Source organism: Bombina bombina, chromosome 5 (assembly GCF_027579735.1).
Source record: "Bombina bombina isolate aBomBom1 chromosome 5, aBomBom1.pri, whole genome shotgun sequence".
Taxonomy (NCBI): Eukaryota; Metazoa; Chordata; class Amphibia; order Anura; family Bombinatoridae; genus Bombina; species Bombina bombina.
In genome coordinates, this window is record NC_069503.1 from 146,502,764 (window position 1) to 146,515,870 (window position 13,107).

A 13,107-nucleotide genomic window follows, 5' to 3' on the forward strand; every position below is an offset into this window, starting at 1 on the left:
AGAGATGGCTTGCATTTGGATGTTAAAGGGACAGTTTACTCAAAAATTTTCTCCCCTTTAATTTGTTCACAATGATCTACTTTACCTGCTGGAGTGTATTAAATTGTTTACAAGTAGCTCCTTTTCCCTTATATTGGCATTTGAAATTGTTGATTTAGCATGTGGTATCCCCACCTATTCTGAAAGTTTGTGGCCGCGCGTACCAGCTATAGATAAGCTTTGTAAACACAGCCAGCAGAAGAAATTACACTCCCAGTGGGTTATAGAAGAGATAAGGTAATAAAATGTTGATTTTCCATTGTTCTCTCAAAGTACTGGTGATTGTTTTAAGGACAGATATAAGATAAAGAAGCAGGTATATGTGCACAATGTGATACAGTAATGAGATCTGATTATACCTACAGATATAAGATAAAGAAGCAGGTATATGCACACAATTTGATACAGTAATGAGATCTGATTATACCTACAAGCTCAACCCATTTTATTAGGTTGTGACTTCAAAACACAAAATCAGAGCTTTAATATACACAAATAAGCCTTAAAAGCTCATTTTCATACATTTTTTACTCTGCAGTTGGTAAAAAAAGCAATTGTAAACACATTCAGGGAAAAACTATTTTACAGTATACTGTCCCTTTAACCTCTTGAGTACTAACGACGGATCTGAGCCGTCACAAATTTTTTCCGTCAGGTGCTAACGACGGTTCAGAGCTGTCACTAGCACTCACCCACCTTGAGTGCTATCTGGGGGCTCCTACCTACTCTTATACCAGCGATCTGGCCTGACTAGTGAGAGGCTTCACGTTTCACGTGGTAATGGCATGTGCAATGACGTGATGATGTCACTGTGCAACTTTATTTAAAATGAACAATGGAAAATATAAGGAGATGGGGCATGCTGCTTAGAAGCCTGTATCTCATGCATCTAAGCAGCTACAGACTCCCAAGACCCACTGTTGGAAAGGTAATCACCTTTTCAATGATATATGTATGTGGGATCTGGAAAAAAAAGTAAAAAAAGTAAAAAAAAATATATATTAAAAAAATATATTAAAAAAAAGTTAAAAAAGCAGCCAAAGGGTTAAAGGAACAGAGTATTTGGGAGAGGAGTTTAAATGCTTTATTGGAAACCATTTAAACTAATAAAGGGGGGTAGCATTAGTATATCCACCTGCCCCACACAGCATGCCAAAACTGTTATTCCAAGTAACATTTCTAGAAATTCTAGTAAAAAAATTATTTGAGCCATGAGCACAAATGCCCGCAGCTTAGGAAATAAATTACCTGAACTCATTTCAATAATGACTAGGGACAACTTGGATTAGTAGCTATAACAGAAATATGGTACAATGATTTCCATGACTGGGACATAGTCATACCTGGATACAGGTTATTTAAAAAGAACAGAGTAGGAAAGAAATGTGGAGGAGTTGCTCTGTATGTAAATGAAAATATAAACGTTACTGAAATTGTAGGAAGAAATGATGAGGTGGAAATTATTTGGGTTACTTTGAAAATTGGAGATTAAAATGTGTTTAGAATAGGGGTTGTATATAGTTCTCCATTGCAAGATGAAAAACTGGACAATCTGTTATTAGAAGAAATAACCAAAATGACCATAATGAGTAAGGTTATAATAATGGGGGGCTTTAATTTGCCAGATAAAGACTGTAAGATTCCTTCTGCTAAATCAGCTAGAAGCAGGTTGATTCTTGAATCTCTGCTAGGGGAATCACTTGATCAATTAGTTAAGGAACCAACTTGTAAGGAAGCTATATTAGATGTAATACTTACAAACAGTGATACAGTTTCAGATGTGTCTGTAAGTGAGAACTTAGGATCCAGTGATCATCAATATGGTTTAGTATTTATGTGCAAAAACTGTCCAGCCAGACTAAAACAAAAGTTTTAGACTTTAAGAAGGCAGGTTTTTCATTAATGGGAGAATACCTAAAAAACTATTTAAAAGGGAAAACTCTTATTACAGGGGTTCAAGAACAGTGGAGATTTGTGAAGATGCAACCGCACACTGTATTAGACATGTCTGTAAAAGTAAATTAATGTGGAAACCAATTTGGTTTTCCAAAGAAGTAACACATACTGTAAAGACAAAAAAGATAGGTTATAAAAATTACAGAAACACACAATCAGATTATGATATGAAAATATGGGGACTCCAACAAAAAAAGACTAAGCAGTTAATTAGGAAGGTTAAAGCTCATGCAGAAGAGAAGATAGCACAGTCAGTAAAACATGGGGACAAAACATTATTTAGATATATCAGTGAAAGAAGAAAAATAAGGTAGGAATAGTACAATTGAAATCAGTTGATGATAGAATAATAGAAGGAGATAAGCAAAAAATAGAAACAAGCTTAACACTAATATTTTTACAGAGGATGAGGTTTTGTTAGCATTATCTATTAAAATATTTATTATTTATTTATAAAATAAATGTTAAAAGGCAGTGGGTCCTGATAATATTAATCCAAGGGTTTTAAAATAACTTTGATCAGTGCTAACTGTCCCATTAACTGATCTGTTTAATTAGTCACTATTAACAGGAGCTGTCCCAGATGATTGGAGAATAGCAAATGTAATACCCCTATTCATAAAAAGGGCAGTAGGGAAGACTCTGGTACCTACAGGCCAGTTAGTTTAACTTCAGTATTAAGGAAATTAATGGAAAGCCTCTTAAAAGAAATAATTATGACTTACATAAAGACAAACAATTTAGAGGACCAAAATCAGCATGGTTTTACTTCAGGGAGATCATGTCAGACTAATCTAATTGACTTAATTGATTATGTAACAAAAGTATTAGACAAGGGTGGAGCAGTTGGTGTAGCATATCTAGATTTCAGCAAAGCTTTTGACACCGTCCCACACAATAAACTAATTCACAAACTGTATCTCCTTGGTGTAGACTCAAAAATTAGGAACTGGGTGGAATGCTGGCTTAAGGATAGAAAGCAAAGTGTCTTAGTAAATGGAGATCATTCAGCAGAGGGGCTGTTACTAGTGGTGCTCCTCAGGGGTCAGTTCCGGGGCCTGTTTTGTTTAACATATTTATCTGTGATATCAGCAAAGGGCTACAGGGGAAAGTATGTCTGTTTGCAGATGATACAAACATTTGTAACAGAGTGGATGTTCAAGGGGGTAGACAAAATAAGAAGTGATATACAACAATTGGAGGACTGGACAAACGACTGGGATCTAAAGTTTAACACAGCAAAGTGCAAAATAATGCATTTCGGGAAGAAAAATCCAAATGTTAATTACAGACTCAATGACACTTTACTGACTGTTACAGATGAGGAACAGGACTTGGGAGTTATTATTTCAGATTATTTAAAAGTTAGTAAACAATGTAGTAATGCAGCGAGTAAGACTAGCAGAATGCTTGGATGTATTGGTAGAGGTATTTGCAGCAGAAATAGTAAGGTTCTTAAGCCACTTTATAGATAATTAGTTAGGCCTCATCTTGAGAATTGTGTGCAGTTCTGGAGGCCATATCTTCAGAAGGATATTAACAAACTTGAATCTGTGCAAAGGAGGGCTATCAAAATGGTACATGGTCTAAAAAATAAAACTTACCAGGATAGGTTCAATGACCTAAATATGTATATCTTAGAGAAGAGAAGGGAAAGAGGTGATATGATAGCAACTTTCAAGTACATTAAAGAGCTTTGTAAAACTGAGGCTGTGGGTATTTTACATAAAATAGAAAATTCAAGAACAAAGGGTCATGATCTCAAGCTGAAGGGTAGTAGATTCAGGAGTAATTTGAGGAAGCACTTCATTACAGAAAGAGTGATTGATTTATGGAATAAACTTCCTCAAGCAGTAGTTATTACAAACACTGTGGGGGACTTTAAAAATGCCTGGGACAAGCATAAGGCTATGCTAGCCTATGGCTCTTATCTGCCTTCAATATCTATGTTTCTATGTTTCTATAATCTCAGTGTTGAAGCTCGCAAGAGGAGGACCACTGCTGCCGCCATCACCTCCTGGATAAAGAAAATGGACTGCCACCTGGATGAAGATGGACCCCCGCCTGGATGAAGATGGGCCACCGCCTGGATGAAGGAGATGAAGTGCCGCCATGATCATTGGTGAGTACCTTTATGGGGTTAGTGTCAATAGGGTGTTTTTATATAGATTTGTTTTTTTTTGTTTTTTTTGGGGCAGCAAAAGTGCTGAATGCCCTTTTAAGGGAAATGCCCTTTTGAGGGCAATGGGTAATTTAGTTTTTTTAGTTAGGTTTTTTTTTTATTTTGGGAGATGAGGGTATAGTGTGTTTTTTTTTTCCTAAAAGAGCTGATCACTTTAAGGGAATGCCCTACAAAAGGCCATTTTAAGGGCTATTGGTAGTTTAGATTTAGAATAGGGCTTTTTTTATTTTGTTTTTTTTTTGGGGGGGGGGTATTAGAATAGGATTAAATTGTTTATTTTTTTTAGTAATTATTTTTTTATTTTCTGTAAAGTTAGATTTTTTCTTTTCTGTAATGTTAGGGTTTTTTCTGACAAGTTAGACTTTTTTCTTTTATGTAATGTTAGTTTTTTTGTCTGAAATGTTAGGTTTTTTTTATTTTGTGTAATGTTATTTTTTTTTCAATAATGTTAGTTTTTTTATTTTTAGTGATGTTTTTTTTTTTTTTAAAGGTTAGATCAGGTTTGTATTTAATTTTACAGGTAATTTTTTTAAGGTAGTTGGGATTTTTTTTTGTAAATTTATAGGTATTTTAATTTGGGTTAAGTTAGGAGTGTTAAGTTAGGGGTAGTCAGGTTAGGGGTTTAGATGTTAGTTTATTACTTTGCGTTGTGGGGGGATGGTGGTTTAGGGGTTAATAGTGTATTTTGCTTAGTTTGTGATGTGGGGGGATAGCGGTTTTGGGGTTATTAGGCTAGGGACTTATGGTCGAGTGTTAGGTTTTTTCACTTTTTTTTCTCTATTGATTTATATGGGGGAATACATGCATGCGCGTGCGAAAACTCATGTTAGGATTTTTGCGCTTTTGGGGTTAACTCTAGCGCAAAATAAGTTTACTTGCGATTTAAAAAAAAAAAGATTTACCTTGTCACTTGTAATCTAGCCCTTAATGTTTAACCCCTTTGCTACCAGGAATTTAAGAGAAAAACTTGCCCAAAGTACTAGAGAGTTTTTAGCATTTTTGCTATCGCTCCATTTAAACAGAAATAGGGCCTTCGTTTTTTTATTTACCTATGAAAACGATATACATTTTAAAGTAGACAACTGAAGCTATTGATCCAGGGCCTTTTTGGTAAAATTTATGCCACTATTTGGCTGCCAAACATGATCATATTAAAAAAAATATATATTTTTTTTTTCTCAAACTTTAGGTTTCTCATTGAAATTATTTACATACAACTAATGCAGTCATAAGACATATGGATGTAAAATGCTCTCTTTGCAATTAGTTTTTGGGAATTAGAATGCCACTAATTGCAGCTGCTCACCACACTTCAGAAATTCCCAGCAGTAAAGGGGTTAGTCAGTTAGCTTGCAAGGTAGTGTAGAGAATACCCTCCCACCTGACACCTCCCACCCCTGATCCCACTTATCCCTCCTAAACACCTCTATTTTCTTCTCCCCCCCCTTACTGGTCACCACCATCTTAGGTACTGGCAGACAGCCTGCCAGTATGCAGTTAAGGGCTTTATTTCTGTAGTGTAGGGGTATTCCTCACCCTCCTATCTTCCTAATCCCCCCAACCGCTCTTATCCTCCCCGTTACCACTGCCCATCAGTTTTTTTATTTATTTTTTCTGTAGTGAGCTGCACCCCTCCCTCTCCCCCCTCCAAGATCCTTTTTTTTCTGTAGCGCAGGGTCCCCCTCCAGTCAATTTTGTTCAATAGTATAGGGACCCATCCCTCCCTCTCCACAACCTCACATTTTTCTGTAGTGTAGGGATTCCTGACCCTTTCTTCCCCCTCCTCCACTAGGCTGATCCACCCGCCTCTCTCCATCTGCTCCCACTCTGCACCAGTGTCACTCTCTGCAACGATTAGCGATTGTCCTTCATATTGTAAGGACGCACAATCAGTGCTCCCTTACCATATGAAGACAGATGCCTTCTAAGCTGACAGTGGGGACTGCAATATCTGCCTCTGTGTTAAATGAAGGTATGCAAGGCAAAGTAGTGTGTGACATAGTACCTACTTCCAAATGGCACAAGGGGTTAATGTCCCTTTATGTTGAAGAGACGGAGAATATGCAGCTCACGGCATGCAGGGGAATGACCTGAAGTAAATCTCATGGGACAAACGCATGAGCAAAAACCTGAAAAGCCCGGAGTGCTGTAGCCTAGGTGGGGGATGAGTCCACAAACATCAACGGTAGTAGGAAAAGAACGGCAGGCACTACACCAAAACCCAATAATATATTAAAAAATAAACTTTATTCAGGACATACTAAAACTGAAAACAGACATGGCAGGCAAGGTGTGCAGACAGTCTGACGCGTTTCATGCCCCCTACAGGCGCTTACTCATAGACTACGGTCTCTGTTAAAACCTGCTCAATATAAATGCTGGGAGCAACAGAACTAACTATTGCACTACCACATAAAAAGAAGGTTAAAAACAAAGAACACCTGGGCTAGACACGGTATATATAATAGCTTAACATTCTATCACAGCACAGATCGTTCATACAGAACAACAACATAACAAGATTTACATATACAAGAATATATATAAAATTATTTATAAAAAATATTTTATTTGTAAAATATTTTTATATATATTCTTGTATATGTAAATCTTGTTATTTTGTTGTTCTGTATGAACGATCTGTGCTCTGATAGAATGTTAAGCTATTATATATACTGTGTCTAACCCAGGTGTTCTTTGTTTTTAACCTTCTTTTTATGTGGTAGTGCAATAGTTAATTCTGTTGCCCCCAGCATACAGTATATATTGAGCAGGTTTTAACAGAGACCGTAGTCTATGAGTAAGCGCCTGTAGGGGGCATGAAACGTGTCTGCACACCTTGCCTGCCATGTCTGTTTGCAGTTTTAGTATGTCCTGAATAAAGTTTATTTTTTTAATATATTATTGGGTTTCGGTGTAGTGTCTGCCGTTCTTTTCCTACTACCGTTAATGTCCCTTTAAACTATTTTACTTGTGTAAAATTTGTTTGGCTTCCATTTTGCAGTAGGTTTATATACTTTCTAATTCTATTTTACAGTTACATGAAAATGTTGTCAGGTGGTTAAGCGTAACCTTATTTCATTTTCATTTAAGGTTTAGCCACTTGTCTCAGATTATGCTACTTACCCACTGTAACCTGGTATAAAATACATAGGCCATGTTTACATGGTTGGCATTAACAATAAGACACAAAGGATTAAAGCATTTGGCTATTGTAAAGAAATGTTGGTTCTGTTCCTAAGTAGGTTTATATATCAACAGGTGGTAATTAAAACCTGTCTCACTATTTTAAAATACTATCATAAATAACAACATTATCAATAAAAATCAGTTCACTTTACTGTTATATCCATTAATGGGTAATAAAATTGAGTAAATTCTATCATGAACATAAAAGACGCAACCAATTTCACATTTAAAAAAAATAAATAAATAAAAATAAATTATATATATATATATATATATAAATTATTTTAAAATATTCTTAATAAAAAATGTTTGATTAATTATAACATGACTCCTTTGCTGATTTGGAAAAGGCCTGCAACTTTTTGATGGGCACACATCTTCAGAAGCAAAACACAATGGGCAAGATTACAAGTAGCGCATTAGGAGTTTTCCGCGCGTGATGGAGTCTTTTCACAATCAATTTCCATTGCGCAGGTATTACATAGAAACATAGAAACATAGATATTGATGGCAGATAAGAGCCATAGGCCCAGCAAGTCTGCCCAATATTACCTAACAGTATAAACTTATCTATTTGTAGGATAGCCTTATGCTTGTCCCAGGTATTTTTAAAGTGCCCGACAGTGTTTGTCATTACTACCTCTTGAGGAAGTTTAATCCATAAATCAATCACTCTTTCTGTAAAGAAGTGCTTCATCAAATTACTCCTGAATCTACTACCCTTTAGCTTGAGCTCATGACCCCTTGTTCTTGAATTTTCCATTTTATGTAAAATACCCACAGCCTCAGATTTACTAAACCCTTTAACATACTTGAAAGCTGCTATCATATCACCTCTTTCCCTTCTCTCCTCTAAGCTATACATATTTAGGTCATTGAGCCTATCCTGGTACCTTTGCACAGATTTAAGTTTGTTAATATCCTACTGAAGGTATAGCCTCCAGAACTGCACACAATACTCAAGATGAGGCCTAACTAATGATCTATAAAGTGGCATAAGAACCTTACTATTTCTGCTGCAAATACCTCTACCAATACATCCAAGCATTCTGCTAGCCTTACTCGCTGCATTACTACATTGTTTACTAAGTTTTAAATCATCTGAAATAATAATTCCTAAGTCCTGTTCCTCGTCTGTAACAATCAGTAAAGTGTCATTAAGTCTGTAATTAACATTTGCATTTTTCTTCCCTAAATGCATTATTTTACACTTTGCTGTGTTAAACTTTAGATCCCAGTCGTTTGCCCAACCCTCCAATTGTTGTATATCACTTCTCATTTTGTCTTCCCCCCCCCGGAACATCCACTCTGTTACAAATTTTTGTATCATCTGCAAAACAGACATACTTTCCCCTGTAGCCCTTTGCTGATATCACAGATAAACAAAACAGGCCCCAGAACTGACCCCTGAGGAACACCACTATTAACAGCCCCTTCTGCTGAATGAACTCCATTTACTAAGACACTTTATTTTCTGTCCTTAAGCCAGCATTCCACCCAGTTCACAAGTTTTGAGTCTAGACCAAGGAGATAGAGTTTGTAAATTAGTTTATTGTGTGAGACGGTGTCAAATGCTTTGCTGAAATCTAGATATGCTACATCAACTGCTCCACCGTTGTCTAATATTTTTGTTACATAATCAAAAAAGTCGATTAGATTAGTCTGACATGATCTCCCTGAAGTAAAACCATGCTGATTTTGGTCCTCTAAATTGTTTGTCTTTATGTAAGTGATAATTCTTTCTTTTAAGAGGCTTTCCATTAATTTCCCTACTACTGAATATAAACTACTGAATATAAACTAACTGGTCTGTAGTTACCAGATTCCTCTCTATTGCCCTTTTTGTGAAGAGGTATTACATTTGCTATTCTCCAATCATCTGGGACAGCTCCTGTTTATAGTGACTGATTAAACAGATCAATTAATGGGACAGTTAGCACTGATCGAAGTTCTTTTAAAACCCTCAGATGAATATTATCAAGACCCACTGCCTTTTTAACATTTATTTTTTATAATGTTAACAAAACCTCATCCTCTGTAGAGTTATTGTCTTGAAAAATTACGACTGTGTGCGCATTCACCATTACGCAACAATCCTTCCTGCACTCAAATAGCTGTAGTTAACAGTTTTGCGCAAAATAAAAGTTTCACGAAACACTTCAAAAATACATTAAGAAGTATAGTTACACTCATATTAACACTGTCTAATAAAAATTATTTTACAAAAATATTGCACACTAAAGTTAAAAAGGATAAAATATATGAGATCTTTCGTGTTACAAAAAAAAAAGCAGACGCAGGGATCTTGAGATATCTAGACATACTGTATCTATATTCATATACATATCTCGCTATAAATAGCTATATATAAATAAACATTTTCGCAGTATGAAATATTTGCATTTTCATAAACACTTTTCAAGGAGAATACATCATGGGCTTTGCATAACATATTATGTTTTTTTTGGGTTTTGTTATTTCTATTTGTCTCTTCCTTAGACTTCTATGGGGAATACATGAACGCGCACGCAATTTGGATGTTCGCATTACGTGGCATAATGTGCGCAAAATAACTTATTTTGCAACTTGTAATAGCTAAACAACCCAAATGCGAAAAAGCCACAATAGGCACGGTGCTTTCACAAATGATTTGCCGCGTGACTTGTAATCTTGCCCAAAGTTTATTTAGAAAAGATTTTTTTAAAGTTGTAATACTTTTTTCAAATATTTTCTTTTAAATGCAACAAAAGTATTGCCCTGTTAAAATCAAATAAAAAATATTGCACTCATGTCAGCTGCTTTAAAGATTGTATCAGACGTGTACAGATATACAAAAATGGTTTCTAAATAGTCAGACAAGCCATTTTATAGCTATACTATTTGTTAATTTGGTTGCATGAAGAATTTCAATATAATTCCAAAATAAACTAAATAAAATGTATTAGCGGCAGACTACAACTTCTATTTATTACCAAGTAGTTCATTTTAACATATTTTATAGGTTTAGTATTTCTTAAAACAAGTCAACAATCTCTAATAAAAAGAAACAAAGAACTGAATGTGTTGTATAGCTAAACCTAACACCAATTACCCACATTTCTGGAATAAATCAGCTACATTATTAAAGAGTTTTTTAAACATATTATGGGCCAGATTACAAGTGGAGCATTATTTAATGCTCCTGGTCGAGAGTTAACTGCTGTTTTTGGTCTCGTGCTAACCCGATCAGCATAAAAAGCCAATCTTAGAATATCACGTGCAAAACTCTATTCCCCCATAGAAATCAATGGAACAAAATAAGTGGAAAAAACACCCTACACTGGTGCAAAAACAATATCCCATTTTCTCAAGTGCACTAACCTGATATGAATATTTCCCTTTCCAATGTTCTTCACAAAGCAGAATGCATTCTATTTATTCATAAATACATATATCTATATATATCTCATGGTATTTTGGTACAATATATATAATGTATAGATGATTATATATAGGTATAGATATATACAGATATATATAGGAATATCTATTTAAAAATACTTATCCCTGTATGTGAAGAATGGTGAAATGGAAATATTTACAATAAATACACAGTATAACACTTTATTCAAAATGAAAATTGCATTAATATGTTTTTACATGTTTTCATCTACTTAACTGCAAAGGGTTCCAATGCACTTTTATCAATGTCTTTATATGTATAGGTATTAGATTATGTGTTTATATCTCTATAAATAAATATATATACACACATAGAAATAAATAAATACATATGCACACACACACACACACACACACACACATACATATATATATTTATATATGTATATATATATATATATATATATATATATATATATATATACACACAAATCCCTCTTTAGACATGTGTATTTATGTATCTCTTTGTTAAAGCCCTTTGCCTGCCTTTTTTTTCTAACCTTATATTTTTAAACCTTACACTTTTCCTGTGCAATATTTTTTTGAATATTTTTAATAAATAATTTTATTATGAGTGTAACTGTACTTTATAATGTAGTTTTGATGTGTTTTGTTACACTTTTTTGTTTCGCATAACAGTTTACCAGAGCTCTGAGGTTGCCCTAGTCCGATGCTTACTAACTTCAATTGCGTTTAAGCGATAACGTTTACTTTCAACTTGCAATATGAGCGAAAAACCAGATGCGCGCAAACACCCACGATAAACCCCTTTGATTGTGCGTAACTGTTAGCACTCCACTCTGACCCTAAAAAAGTCAGTTTACTGAATAGAACTGACATAAATTCACATTTAGATTTCATTTTCTGGGTCTGATTATGAAGTGTTTGGTAACAGAAAAAAATAATTATAAGCTTGTGTAATAATAATAATAATAATAATAATGATAATGATGATGATTATTATTATTATCATCATCATCAATAGCAGCAGTAGTATTTTACAAGCTTATAACTAGTCAAATTTTATCTTACAAAAAATGTTCCATCAGTTACCAAAAAAATATATATATAATCTTGTATTTTCCAATAAAATATACATTTTTGTTTGTGTCCATTGTTATCAAAAATATAATAGAATATTTAATAAAATGTTCAAAATAAATAAATAAATAATTAAAAGAATATTGATTATATAGTCTTTGAAAAATTAGTATCAAAATTATAATTTTAAAAAGAAATATATATAAAATCAAAATATTTATTATAGATTACTTGAATGATAAGATAATATTTCTGGATGGTGCCCCTAAAAAGGAGTTAAACAGCAGTTAAAGAGTGCGCCATAAGAAATTAGTTTTTTTGTTTAGTCTTTGGCACCATAAAAAATGTGTTTTTTTGTTTAGTCTTTGGCCCCTAATTATCAAATCACAACTTAAGAACTTCTCCGCCTGTGATTGTGGCAAGCAGGCAGCTGACGCTTTACGTTTACTGCTCACATTTAACATTGCACATGGGAATCTTTGTGCAGCTTAATCCCAACCAGCGCTGCAAGGGATCCTAAGAAGCTTCCATTGCTTGATAAATAGATACCTTTGATGTTACCATCAATTTGTCATTTAAGGAACAGTTATTTAATAAATATATTAAGTAAGCAGCATAAATATACAGATAACCTATACATTGTTTTTAATCATTTACAAGGTAATAATAGTGTGGTAAATGATAGATCCTATGAAAAATTCTGATTGGCAGAATATATATAGCATGCTCTTGGGTAAATGAGAAATGAGTGTACAAAAAAATCTTCAGTTACATGTTTTAATATGTTCCTATTCCCTTAACAAGTTTGCAGCATTTTACATTTTATTACACATGAGGGCTCAGTGTATCTTTTTATAATCCCTTCCTGACTATAAGTATTAAAATGAGAAAAGTGTTACAGAGTCTCAAAAACAATGGGACTTTGATGAGGAAAAGCCATGGAGGTGGTCCGCTCTGCTCTAATCAAAACAAATAAATTCCTTATTCACTTAACATATAGATGCTCTAAAATCATTTTAATGTTCTTCAAATAACAGATTATGTTCTATTTATTCATAAACAAATATTTCTACATATATATGATGGTGTTTTTTTGTAAAATATATATATTTGCCTATATATATAGATGATTATATATATGTATAGATACAGTTTATACAGATTGGTGCTATATGCATTATCTTCCCGTTATTTATGACTATATCATTGAACTGTAATTCCTCTTTGCAAGGAATCTGAGTTATAAGATCTATTCAATG